This window comes from Phocoena sinus, chromosome 3 (genome assembly GCF_008692025.1).
Source record: "Phocoena sinus isolate mPhoSin1 chromosome 3, mPhoSin1.pri, whole genome shotgun sequence".
Lineage (NCBI taxonomy): Eukaryota > Metazoa > Chordata > Mammalia > Artiodactyla > Phocoenidae > Phocoena > Phocoena sinus.
This window is the reverse complement of record NC_045765.1, coordinates 53,076,088-53,090,167: the sequence shown is the minus strand read 5'-3', so window position 1 is coordinate 53,090,167 and position 14,080 is coordinate 53,076,088. Positions and strand designations below refer to the sequence as shown.

The following is a 14,080-nucleotide window of genomic DNA, read 5'->3' as shown; positions in this document are numbered from 1 at the left end:
TGAACAGTAATTCTCAACTTAGACTGTGTGTATTTGCATGCTTGTGTGTTTTTGTTTTTTATTGAAATACAGTTGATTTACAATGTTGCATTAGTTTCTGGTATATAGCAAAGTGATTCAGTTATACATATATACATATTCTTTTTCATATTCTTTTCTATTGTGGTTTAATACAGGATATTGAATATAGTTCCCTGTGCTATGTTGTAGGACCTTGTTGTTTTATCTATTTTATATATAGTAGTGTGTATCTGCTAGTCCCAAACTTATTTGTCCCTCCTCCACCCCCTTTCCCCTTTGGTGACCATAAGTTTGTTTTCTGTGTCTGTGAGTCTGTTTCTGTTTTGTAAATAAGTTCATTTGTGTCATATTTTAGATTCCATATGTAAGTGATATCATATGGTATTTGTCTTTTTCTAACTGACTTCACTTAGTATGATAATCTCAGTGCCATCCATAATGGCATGATTTCATTTTTTTATGGCTGAGTAATATTCCATTGTGTATGTATATACTACATCGTCTTTATCCACTCATCTGTTGATGGACATTTAGGTTGCTTCCATGTCTTGGCTATTGTAAGTAGTGCTGCAGTGAACATTGGGGTGCATGTGTCTTTTTGAATTATGGTTTGCTCCGGATATATGCCAGGAGTGGGATTGCTGGATCATGTGGCAACACGATTTCTAGTTTTTTAAGGAACCTCCGTACTCTTTTCCATAGCAGCTGCACCAGTTTACATCCCCACCAACAGTGTAGGAGGGGGAATGTGTGTCTTTTACTGAGCTGATGCTTGCCTCCTTATAATAGCATCCATTGCTACTAGTTCATTACTGCGGCAGGGGTGGGTGTGGGGATATCACACAGGTAATGCCTAATCCTGATGAGGATTTAACCTGGTTTTGGTCTTCTATGGAGGAAGTCCATGGATGGGCTTCTATGGTAGTAATGGGGGTTGCGGGGGGGAAAGCAATCCCCTGAAAATACTTGTACATTTTCCTGGGGAGAGTTTCCGTAGCTTTCAGTAGTTTTTCAAGAGTGTTCCTTCTAGAAGATTAAGGAGCATTGGTTTCCTTCTTCATGGAATGCTGTGTCCCTCACAAATCTTCTATTTGGAAGGCTAGACCCTCCCGAGTCTCTGTATCTCTTGTCTGTCTGTCTCTCTTTTTAAAATTTCTTTTACGTAATTCTTTGTGTAACATGGTTTGAGGCACCCTGTTCATCCTGCTAAATTTTCCTAGTTTGTCTCTGTCCCTCTAAGGTTGGCACCCCAGAACCATGCACAAGCGAAACTCCAAGAGTCATCTGACCAGCCAGAAGGGTGAGACCTCTCTCCTTGATTTGAGACTTCTTTCATTTCTTCTTCTTCTTTTTTCTTTCTTCCCTCCTCCCTTCCTCCCTCCCTCCCTTCCTCCCTCCCTCCCTCCCTCCCTCCCTTCCATTTTTGGCTGTGTTGGGTCTTCGTTGCTGCGCGCGGGCTTTCTCTAGCTGAGGCGAGTGGGGGCTGCTGTTCGTTGCAGTACGCAGGCTTCTCATTGTGGTGGGTTCTCTTGTTGCAGAGCATGGGCTCTAGGCGTGCAGGCTTCAGTTGCTGTGGCACGCGGGCTCAGTAGTTGTGGCTCGCGGGCTCTAGAGCGCAGGCTCAGTAGTTGTGGTGCATGCGCTTAGTTGCTCTGCGGCACGTGGGATCTTCCTGGACCAGGGCTTGAACCCATGTCTCCTGCATTGGCAGGCGGGTTCTTAACCACTGCACCACCAGGGAAGCCCCCATTTCTTCTTTAAAGTGTATCGCCTTTGGAAACCTTAGTATACTTGACAGTATTATCCATTTGGAATGTTTATGTTGCAGATTAAAAAAAAAAAAGAAAGAAAGAAAATTCAATATTTAAAGAGAATTTGTTGATAAATGTAACAGGGCCCTGGGCTGGGGGTTGGCCCTGCTTTCAGGTGAAGCTTGTTCAAAAGGCCCAGATGCGGGCTTCCCTGGTGGCGCAGTGGTTGAGAGTCCGCCTGCCGATGCAGGGGACACGGGTTCGTGCCCCGGTCCGGGAGGATCCCACGTGCCGCGGAGCGGCTGGGCCCGTGAGCCATGGCCGCTGAGCCTGTGCGTCCGGAGCCTGTGCTCCGTGACGGGAGAGGCCACAGCAGTGAGAGGCTCGCGTACCGCCAAAAAAAAAAAGGCTCAGATGCTTTCACCAAGGACCCAGCTTCTTGTCTTCCCTCTTCATAGTCAACAGAGTTCCCAGTCATTTATGCATGTACTACAGTGAGCCCCATCTTCCACCATCCTGAATGTGTTATTGTGTTATTGTTGGACCACATATGCAGGACCTGATATTTATCCCTTTTAAGTGTCTTGTTTGCCCATAGTCCTGGTTTTACCATCTCTCCTGTCAGCTTCCCTGTCCAGCTTAGGATCATCTTCCAATCTGATTGGCATGCCAACAGATTAATGATGTTGAACCAGACGGGGTCAAGAACAGAGCCATAGCTTACCCCCCAGACACTCCTGCCAGGGTTGATGTCATGTACCCTTTGGACATGAATAAACATTTCTCAAAGTGTATTCTGAAGGACACTAGATGGCAAGGTGGTTCTCAAAAATGGAACCCTATAATCGAATACATGGGGATAGGGCTATATAGAGCATAATCCTTTCTTGAAGACTCACGCTGCTTCTGAGTTTATTAAAAAATCTAATAACAAATTGTTAAACATAGTTTTCTAAAAACACTTGACTATTAAATTCTCCTCCCTTGCCTGTGGATGTCTCCCTCCTGGTTTTCTGCTCTAGCTGTTCTCACAAATCCCCTCCTTGGTGTCCATCTCTCGCTCGTCCCCTTGGCCTCTGCATGTCCCCAGGGGAAACCACTAACCTCGTGGCTCCTCGGTTCTCGGTCAGTGGCAAACTCCCAGCTGACATCCACAGCGCTTGGAGGTGACCTAGTTTGAGTGAAGTGGTGGCTTTTCAGTTACATCTTCAATAGGCTGAATTGGCAGCTTGTCAGCAGGCTTATGTCACCTAACGACTGTGTCAGTTCCCTCCTTGTCTGGCTTCCTGTTGGTAAGTATCCTCAGGGTGCTCTTGGAACCCAGAAGGTGTGAGAGGCCTGGTAAGGGAGCCAAAAAGAAAGGGGGAGAAAAGCAGAGAAGGCCTACTCTTCCCTGCAAAAAAAAAAAAAAAAATTGTACACTAAGAGAAAAAAAACCCCTCAGAATGGAGGGAGAGAAGCTTGCTGAGAGCTGTCTCCCTGCAGAACGATTTTGCTCCAAGAAGGACATTTGTTTTTTTTTAAATTTTTGTTTTTCGGACCTGCTCTGATCTCCTTTATCCCCCACCATGCCCTTCCTTCCTGTTTGGCACTTTTAAAAACGTATTACTTTTCTTCTACAATAGCGGCCTGCTGGGAGTAATAGCAGAGACATTTCCTCTCCTGTGGCTCTAGCTGTCTTTTTAATAACGATCCTCACCCCACCCACTTCCCCTCTGCTGCCCTTCATAAGCATGTTCCCAAGGGTGTGGGTGGAGAAGCTTCAGGTGTGTGCGTAGTGTACCCCAAAGGTTAGCTGAGTTTGAGGCTTTGATTTCCACCCTCTCCCGGGCTGCAGCGCCCCAAGCTTTGCACCCTGACCTCCCCTTTGCACGGGGAACTGCAGCCTTGAGGTTAGGTGGTATAGACTCAGAGGTTTGGCTCTCACATTTGAAGGTAATAGTAATTGCGTGAGCGCATTCCCAGAGGAGCTCCTTTAGGGATTCTAGGCCCTTCCAGCCGGTGTTCTTGGGGTAAAAGCTTCAAGCAGTGTTGAGGGTGCTTGCCTGTCCGACCTTGCCCGGAGTCACACAGGGTCATCCTGGGCAGTTTCATGGTCCTCTCCAAGGACTGCCTCTTTAGAGGGCAAAGTTCATGTTCGCACGAGTCAGAACAGATGAATGGGTTGGATTTTTCTGTAGGTCACTTTCTCCAAAAGCATGGGTTCATAATCTTGAAGTCTAGTCTCAAATTTTTCACCGAAATACCATTACTCTTAGTGAAAGCGTATCTCCCTGAGTTGAAGGCCTAAGGTAACCGTTCTTCCTTTCCTGCAGCTCTTCCTTCCCTTGATTAATGAGTTCATTAATTCGTCCATCCGTTTGTTTGTTCATTTAGTAAACATTTGAGTGCTTCACTGCCTGGCGCCAGGTGAACAAAACAGAAAGGTTCCTGTCCTCGTGAGGTTTGCGGGCAGTGGGGGAAACAGTGTCCAGATATAGAAGGTGACTGTTGGCCACCTGCTGGGAACAATGCCATGCAGGGGATGGCACGGGTGCTGGGCTGGAGAAGCAGGGGGAGACCTGGACAGGGTCATCAGGCAAGGCCTATCTGAGATGGTGACATCTGAGCCCAGACGTGAAGGACAAGGGGCCGGCTGGGTGGAGAACTGGCAGGGTCTGTGCAGCATTCCCAGCAGAGGGTCACCACGTGTAAACCATTCCTTGTCGGAAATGAACTTGGCACCTTCCAGAAACTGAGAAGAGGCCGGAGTGGAGAGAGGGAGGCGGGGGGAAAAGAGCTTGGAAGAGTTAGCAAGGCCTGGGTGTTGAAGTCCTGTATTTTATCTTAAAAACAAAAAAACCCACAAAGACCATGAGATGTGCTGCTAACTCCCATAACATCGCTCTCATTTTCTGTAAAGTGGTTTGAAGAAAGGTAGTGTAGTGTAATGGTTAACAGTGGACTCGAGCTACACGCCTGAGTCTGAACTCCACTGCTGCTGCCTGCTGTCTGTATAACCTCAGACAGCTTATTTAACCTTCCTGGGCCTCGGTTTCTACATTGGAAAATGGGGGCAACTCATAGTACTCACTGTGTGGGACCCTTTTGAAGGTTAAATGAACTGACACACGTGCCTGGGACATAGCAAGTACTCAATAAATGTTACCTGTTGAAAAAATGCTTTCAAGTATTAGACTGACTGTCCAGGAGGGTGTACTTTCTTATCCTGTGGATTTGTGCATTCCTTAGCCTAAGCACATGCCCTCAGATGTGCAAATCCCATTTTGAGATGGGCAGTCCCAAGACTGGCGCGACTGGGACGGCTGCCCAGGCCCGAGGCAGCTTCCGAGGAATGCCGGTTCTCTCCTTAGGCAATACGTGGATGTCCTCCAGTTGCTCTGAGCATCCAGGTCCCGGCTCTCCCAGGGCCGAATGTGGGCTCCATCAATCCGGAAGCCTTCTGTTTCTTCCCTTCCTCAGACCTAGGGGGCTCTCCGTTGAACTGCCCATTGTGCTTCTGTTTGGGAGTTGGAGGTTCATTTCAACTCAGCAAACATTTGTTTTGGTCATTGGCAGTGTTCAGGCACGGTGGTAGGTGCTGGGGAATGTATGGGATCCAGCCTACTCATTACCTGGAGGAAGGTAATACCTAGTTAGGGAGTCAGGCTCGTGGACCTGTAATTCCAGTTTAACTAGTTTAAACTAGACCGTGGGACCAGAGGAAGGGTCTTTGGCCCTAACTTTGGCTTTAGAGAGCACATCCTACAGGAAGTGCCCCAGTGAGTCATGAAGACTGATAAGAGGTAGCCAGAGATGGGAAGGGCTTTCCGGGAGGTAGGAAGAGATAGCAAAGGCCCGGGGTGGGTGGGTGGGTTGGGGGGACAGCGTGGAGGGTGAGGGGAAACTGAAAGCAGCTTGATAAGATGAAGGAGGAAAGGGCAGCGTGGAGGCTGAAGCTGCTGAATGAGGTGAGGCTTACATGCCTTCCCGGGGAATGTGGGCCCTGGAGGATCCTAGGAAGGGGCTTCTGTGGTCTGAGCGTTCTAGTCAGACCGTTCTGATTGCAGAGTGCAGGGTGGATTGGGGGAGGGGCGGGGCAGCAGCATGCCACAGCCAGGAAGACTTCGGGGAGGCTGTGGCTCTAGTCCAGGTGAGAGGTAATGAGGACAAAGGTGGGGCTATGGTGGTTGGTGTATGCGGGGTGGATTAGAGGGAAAGGAGGAGATACGGGCAGGCTTTGGTGGAGACGTGAGGGACGGATCCACGGAAGGGGGCTTTCAGGGATGTTGGGACACAGGACAAAGATACTGTTCAGGGACCTGGGCACTGATTCTGCTTCCTGCTCTCCCCACCTCCCCCCGCCTCAGGGTGATGATGTGTCCTGAATGCTGAGTTCCGTTCAGGGACCAGAAGATCCCCATGTGGGCGAACACTTCCCTAAACAGAAACACAATGAATTTTGGGCTAAATTCTCAGTTGGTGATGTATGCTTGTGTGTGTATAAAATGTAAAAGACAGTGATGTACAAAAATTGTCTTCTCAACACTCATGGGACCCTTGGGGGAAGAGTGCACCATGTCAAGTATTTGGCTTGTGAAAATCTGGGGCCCAGGAGTAGGGGGTGGGGTAAGGAATGCGAAAAAGATATGCAGCATCTGTGCCTACTATGTGTATGACCCCAGCAAGTTTTATAACCTTGACTGAGTACGTGATGAATTTCTAGCACGTATCTGTGTGCTGTCTCTTCTAATTGAGTCTGTAACCCCCTGGCAAACCTGCTCTTTCATACTCTCCCGATTCCTGCAGATCATCTGTTCAAGGGAGCAGATTTCCTGAATCCTGTCACAGTTTGAGAGTACTCTGTACAAGGTGTATCATTTACAACATGCTGGGTTATCTGATTATCTTCTTCATTTCTACTCACAGTCCCATGAGGAAGGTGTCGACCACCATTCATGGCGATTGGAACTGTGTTTCCAAGAGGTTAAGTAACCCGCCCAGCTCACAGGCTATTGGAGGGAGGGAGCTGGGAATCAAATCTGCATTGTCGGACTGTTTTTCCACCACGTGGAGTTGCAGTTACCGTCATGGATACCAGTAGGGTAGAGTTTCTGTTTGGAGTCTTCCTTGGAAGGATTAGAACGAGTGAAAAACTGCCCCATAGTCAAATCCTCAGAACCCCCAAAATTTGCATCCTGCAAATCTGCCCCTCCTGCCACCCGTGAAGCCCATTCTGCTTGTCCCACCCTGGTGAGACTTTAAAGCTGATCCCTGAGCTGAAATGGCCAGATGGAGTGAGCAGTATGTATTATTATTTAATAAAGCATGTGTTGTTCCCTACTTGGCAATGCGGCCAAGTCGCTGTTCTAGCAGGTGGTGGGTAACTGGACCCAAGCCCCCTGATCCTGGCTCAGGAACTCCCTGGTCCAGCCTTTGATAACAGAACAAGAGGAGAAAACAGTGACACAGGACACTTCCTGTCCCAAAGGGGATGTGATATAGGACACCTGAAACAACAGGCAGAAGAAAAGCTTCACTAGAGCTGCTTGGGGAGAGCTGGCCCCAGGCTGCCCTCCACGGGTCATCTAAGATCTCGTGAAGAGTGGGATTGGGCCAGCTCTTTCAGTGGAGTTCCGCTCAGTGGATTATCACTTGTGCTCTGTGGGCTAGGCACAGGCTCACCATTGACATCCCAGCTCCTGCCCTTGTGAAGGGTGTGTTCCAGTGATGGGGAACAACAAGCAACCAGGCAATAAAAATTAGAATGATGAGGTTTAATTTTTTTGTACAGAAAGAGAGCCCAGATGAAGGGTTCCTAAATTATCCTGGAGAAATCAGGGAAGTCTTCCTGGAGGAAGAGGAATCTAGGTTGGGAGCCAAAGGGCGAGTAGGAGTTTGACTATGCACAGTTGCACAGGCTCCAGATGTCATAGGTGGAAAAGAAACAGGAAAGATTAAGCTGACTAATTTGAATAAAAATAGAAAATTAAAACTTCAGTGCTAGTCTTTCCCCCTCCACCAGTTCTGTAGCTCACTATTATTAGAGGTATAATCCACATACCATGTGGGGGCAGGCAGAACAGGCTTGGGCTTATGTTTGATTGATGGTCTCTGGTCTAGATGTATGCAAATTAGAAGGCTTTTATTTTGTAATGTAAAATGTCTGGAAGCAGGAGTCCCAGATTAAGATCACCCAACATCATTTTGAGTTTTTTTTAAGCTGGTGCATATCCAACCAGTAATTCAATTCAGGGCCCTAAAGTGACCTGTTTGAGACTGTCACGAGTCCAAGTGGGTTGTTTGATGCAGTGGAAATGGAGAAAGTCAGGGAGTTTGGGTATTTCAGTCATAATCTCGACCCTGCCACAGGCTTTTCATATGATCTTGGGTAAATCACATCACTTCAACCAAAAATGAGAAGTAAAACTCTTTTATTTGTTTATTTATACATCTATTAGTTTATTCCCTCCCACCCCCCACAACTTTTTACTTTGAAAAACCTAAAACCTACAGAAAAATTGCAAGGATTGAACAAATGCAGTATGTGAGTGTGTGTAGACATAAACAAATATATTTATTTTTGCTGGACTTTCGAAAGTAAGTTGCAGACATCATGGCACTTCCCTCCTAAGGTATTTCAGCCTGCATCTGTGTAGTTTTCTAGCTTAGAGTGGTGGAATTATCAAACTCAGGAAATTTAGCATTGATACAATACTCTTCTCTGATGTACAGTCTGTGTCACAAGTTCCCTTATGGTCTCAATCTTGTCCTTTATTATTATAAATTTTATTTCTGATCCAGTCTAATCAAAGACAGATGGCATTCAGTTGTCATTCTCTGGTGCGCTCTGATCAAGAATGGTTCCCCAGCCTTGTTTCTTGGCTGAGTGGACATTTTGGAGGTGTCCGCAACAGTCGTTTTGCAGAGTCCACAGTGTATTCATTCGACAGTTGGCAGTGATTGGACAGCTCCTGTGCGCTGGGCACTGTGCTGGTGGTAGGAAAACATCGCCATCAGGGCCAGTGAGGTCTTTTTCCTTCCGGAGCTCACAGTCTAGTGGGAGAGCGTAACGAGAAATATGCGAATTGTAGAAAAGTGGAAGATGCCGGGAGGGACTGGAGAGAATTCCTGGTTGGGGCACGCATCTGAAAAAGAAAGAAAATAGGCCTGAGTTGAGGCTGAGCGGGAAGAATATTACTTCCGGTGATGCGACTAAGGAAGGCCTCTGAGGCAGTGATATTTAAGTTGAGATCCAAGAGATGAGAAAGTGCCAGCCGGAGGCAAGTGGTGATTTCATTCCCGGCGAGGGAACAGCACGTGCAAAGGCCTGGAGGCTGGGGCATGTTTGGCCTGGTGGAGGAATGGAGCAAAAGGGCATTTTGACTGCAGAATGGTGAGCAGGGGGCAGGGGGGGATGAGGTGAGCTTGATGCCTTGGGTAAGGACCAGATCATGGAGTGGCTTTTCGACTTCATGTTAGATGCGGTGGGAGCATCAACTTGGAGAGTTGATAACTGGGGCACCTCGTGAGCTGAGGCATGTTTTGTAAAGATCCCTGGCTGCTGTTTGAAGCACATCTGAGTGTGGTCGCCAGGTTGGAATGAAGTCTCTTACACAAACTGAAAATAGTTATACATTGAAGGTATTGTTTGCAAGAACTTAGAGGTACCACAAAAGATGATTGTAAAAATTGTCAGTTATTTTTGTATTTGAAATTAGACCTGAGTAATATCTGACTTGGCCTTCCAGAGAGCTTGGTGGGGACATGTCTTATTTCCTCATCTTGTCTTTGGTTTGTCACTGATGGGAGGTGACGTCCTCCCACCCTAGAAACAACCCAGTGGTCCTGTTGCCTCCCAGGCAGCTTTTAACTTGGTGGTGGGCTAGGGTCTCTGGGGAAACCTGCCTCCTCTGGCTGTGGGGCTCTTGCCTCCCACCTGCTCTTATGCCAACCCCTTCCCAGAGCCCACCCAGCTTGCTTCAGGTCCTTTAAGTGGACCACGCTGGAATCAAAGCAAAGCTTAAGAGGAAACAGGACAGCAGGCATAGTGAGGTACCAGCCTCCTTCTGGGCACTGGCTGTTCCCTCTGCTGGAATGTTTTTCCTGCCCCACTCGCTTGCTACCCTGGGAAGCCTTCCTTCCCTGACCATACTCCTACACCTGATCACCTTATTACATGCGTGCATGGGGCTATCTCTTTCCTTCAGAGTACGTGATTCTGTTTTTTTTTTTCTATTATTATTTATTTGTTTATTTGGCTGTGCAGGGTCTTAGTTGTGGCACGTGGGATCTTTAGTTGCGGCCTGCGGACTCTTAGTTGCGGCATGTGGGATCTAGTTTCCTGACCGGGGATCGAACCCCGGGCCCCCTGCATTGCCAGCACAGAGTCTTAGCCACTGGACCACCAGGAAAGTCCCCGTGGTTCTGTTTTGAATAATGCATGCATGAATGTATGTGATCATTTGATTACTGTTTCTCTCTCCTACTTGGCTATAAACTCTGTGAGGGGCGGGAACGTGTCTGCGGTTGCTCTTCACATCGCCCCAGTGTACCCCGTGCTTAACACTTTGGCGGTCGGGTTCTGCAGAGAACTGCTAGGCACAGATCGAAGCGTGGGAAGCCTGTGCGTGTGGGCGGCTCCCGAAGGCTGGAAGGCAAGGCTCTTTCTCCTGAGGGCCCGAGCTAGTCTGTTGTTGACAAATCCTCTGCAGACTTCAGAGAATCCAGTAAGATGGAAATGAGAGAGGGCTGGAATGCTGAACATGAGAGAGTGTTGGGAGATATTGGGCAGTTCCTGTCCTTCTAAGCAGCAGGAACCCAGGACACCTGAAGTAATAGCCACCCTTTTACCTTCAGAGCAGGCCACAGGGCACCTCCCTCTTCATTTCACGGATCTCACTCCCACCTCTCACCTTTTACGTCTTGGCTTCTATTCCCCCTGTTGGGATTTTCTAGAGAGGAGCCGGGGTGTGTTTCATTTTTCTGTTCTATGCCAAGTCTTGGCTAGGGAGAGGAAGCTCTGCAATCAGCAGTGTTTTCCCTCCTCGGCTCCTTTGTGAGGACGCTGCTCTGAAAGAATGTCCCGTTTTATTGAAGACCCGAGCCAGCCTCAGCATGAGCCCTTATTTCACTTGGATTGTATTTATTCCCAAACGGTGCTGGGCAAACGCTTCTGTGTCCCCACTTCCCTGGGCTGTCCTGCTGGACAGCCTTTTGAATGAAAGCTTAGAATCCACGTGGCAGTGGGTGAATAACTCCGGAGCTGTGTGGAGATGGGGTGGTGACAAGATGGAGGGAGGGTCTCTTCTTGGGTGGTCCCAGACTGGGATGCGAGCCAAGTAGCTTGGGATGAGTACCCAAGTAGCCTTTCTCCTTGACCTCCCAATAAGAATAAAATAGCAACAGTCAGAAGTCAGAGTCTCAGATGTCTATGAAGACGAGGCAGGTGGAGCTCTCCTATAGTTGAAGGCTGCATTCTCTAGTTAGCCCCAGTCTCCACCACTCCCTTTTGCCCTGAAGATAAAAATGACTGTTAGTTTTAAAGGAACAGCCTTCTTAGGTGGTCACACCGCTTAGTTTCTGTTTTGGTTGTTAGGTGTTTTGGGTGGGGACTATGGTGAACCAGAAAGCTTGCGGCTACTCAGGAGGGCGGCTGCCTCAACTCAAGACAGTTGTTGCCTTGTGAGAAGGTGGACCCCATGTCACCAGATAAACTGGGTTTTCAAGAGAAGCTAGATATCTGGATTTGTATGTAAAATTTTCAAACTTTTCAATGTTGACAAGAAACCCATGTTTTGGAAAATTCCGTGTGGGTCAAACAAAGCTTACCTGTGAGTTACCTTTTGACCAAGGGTTGGCAGTTCCCGGATCAACGCAGGGTGGGTCGTCAGGAAGGCTCCATTGCTTTGGGTGGTAGAACCCGAGCAAATGGGTGTAGATGAGAGAAGGATTTAAACCTAAAGAAGAGCTGCAGGGAAGCCACACAGGTAGTGGAGGGAGATGGGCTTTAGTCCAGGGAGGCCCCATCAGTCTACCTCACTGTGCCTCAGATTTCCAGTGTGTGAAATGGGACCAACGGCGTTTGTTTCTTAGAGCATTTCTGGGTGCTCTGTGCGGAGCTGAGTAGCTGTCACCCCAGCAGGCGTTCCTTCAATGTGCTAAAACCACACTTGGCATGGCCCTTGGGTCTTCCTGCTGGGTTTTTTTTTTTGTTTTTTTTTTTTTTGCGGTACACGGGCCTCTCACTGTTGTGGCCTCTCCCGTTGCGGAGCACAGGCTCCGGACACGCAGGCTCAGCGGCCATGGCTCACGGGCCCAGCCGCTCTGCGGCACGTGAGATCTTCCCGGGCCGGGGCACGAACCCGTGTCCCCTGCATCGGCAGGCGGACTCTCAACCACTGCGCCACCAGGGAAGCCCATTCCTGCTGGTTTTTAAACAGCCCCACGCTCCCAGTCCCCAGGTAGGGCTCGGCTTTCCCCCTTGATGCCTAGGCATCCTTACGGGCCTGTCCCTCCCCTCTCTGCTGACTCTTTGAATTCCTTCCCTCCTCTTTACTTCTCCTGCCTCCATCTCCTCCAGGTACTTGCCACCTTTCCCCTGGTTTATGTTGTTTCCGTACCACCAGTCCTGCTTCCTCCCTAATCTCCTGACTCCTGTCTCCAGATGACTGACCTTGGAGGTGTAGCTCTGCTTGTGGCAATGTCTGCTTCCCCCAGACCTACTGGTGGAGGGAGGTTCCTCAGCCTGGCTTGTGAGCTCCCTGCAACCCGGCCTCCCATCACTTTCTCCATCTTCTCTGCTGCCGAGCTCTCCAGACTCCTCTCCTGTTCCCTGCCTCCCTTACCTCACCCATGCACCCAAGTCTCTCCACTCTACATCATTTCCTCAAATTTGCCATGTTCCTTCCAGGGTCCTGATACTTGGCACGTTCACTCTTCACTCAGCTAACCCTTACAAGGACCTGCCTCAGATTTCTCTAGTTGCCTCTCTTTGTCTACACGCATCACACCCTAAACTCCTCATCTCATGTCTCAGCATTCATGAATATACACAGGTGATGTGCATAAACTTGTCCGTCTCTGGCTTTCTTACTAGACTGAAGCTCCGGAAAGGCGGTACCAGGCCGGGCTGTTCTGTACATCTTTCATGTTCATTGAATGAATGTCGACGCCCCCTCGTGTCTCTTTGTACACCTGCCGCTGCAGAGAAACGGAAGGACTTGCTGTTCCCCGCACACGCTTCAGGTTCTTCTGTGCCTGGGCGCTGGCATCATCTGCCTGGCCTTAAGTCCTCCTTCTACCCGCTACGGGCTGTACCACGTTGGACAGGTCACTTGACCTCTCCATGTCTTAATTTCTTCAACTGTGAAATGGAGCTGATGATGGTACCTACTTCGCAGCCTCCCTGCCCCACCTCCAGTTAGCTGTGTTCCCCTGGGCCGCTTTGCCTCCCTGAGCTCGGGTCTCCCCATGAGTGAGATGCAGATGGGGATGACAGTATCATCGTCCCCATGTTGGGCGGAGTAAACGAGGGAACACAAGGCAGTGCTGGCCTGCTGCCTTGCGTGTGCCCCACGCAGTAAGTGATTTTTGCTGTTCTGATTGTCATTAATCTAGCGGTGGTTCTGGCACAGGTTAGAGAGACCTGTGTTTCTGCTAATGATTCAGGGCCATCTGTGGGAGGTGAATTCGATTCTCCTGGGTCCATCCTGCGCTAACCTTTTCATGCTTTGGCGGTGGGGGTGCGAGGAGAGGATTAGACGGGAAAGACCCTCAGTCTAGTACTTCTCCTTTAACTTGTTCTCAAGCACTTATTCCTCGGACCTGTTAATTGCCTTGAAAATAAAGAATTAGCTAGATAGCCTTTTCTTTGGTCACTGGTGCAGTGTTGGGCCCCATATCCCCTTCCTCGGGGCGGCCTTCCCGGGCCACCCCACCTGAGATCCTGTCCCTGGTCACTGTCCACCTCCTACATGGAAGGAAGTTTATTTCCTTCAGAGGACTTTTCCTGATTGATGACGTTATGGTCTGTCATCTTCCTTCCTAGACTATAAGTTCCGTGAGGTCAGACTGTATGGTGCACTGCGGGAAGGGAATTGCAAGGGACGGAAGAAAAGAAAACCCTATAGAGGTTCTTAAATTTACTCTAAAGGTCTAGGATTTGGATCTGGTGTCAGCTCTGGTCTGGGGGCTGGAAATGACAGGAAACAGGAAGGCAGCTCCCTCCAAGTCAGTGCATTGTGACCTGGCCACCGGTGGATTCTCTAAATTTCACACAGATCTTCCCTTCCGTGTAGCCTGTCAATTTCCAAGGAGGACGCAAAGCC

At 48.9% G+C, this 14,080-nt stretch overlaps 1 long non-coding RNA gene across 2 annotated transcripts in view; it reads left to right on the top strand.

Moving 5' to 3' along the window:
- Positions 1 to 14,080, top strand: part of LOC116751452 — a 63,270-nt gene that overhangs the window by 33,695 nt on the left and 15,495 nt on the right. The window contains exon 3 of one of the 2 annotated variants that reach the window (XR_004349262.1): positions 1,262 to 1,321. The exons of the other annotated variant lie outside the window; for it this stretch is intronic. This is a non-coding gene — a long non-coding RNA (uncharacterized LOC116751452). The remainder of the gene's footprint in view (positions 1 to 1,261; positions 1,322 to 14,080) is intronic. 2 annotated transcript variants of the gene reach the window in all.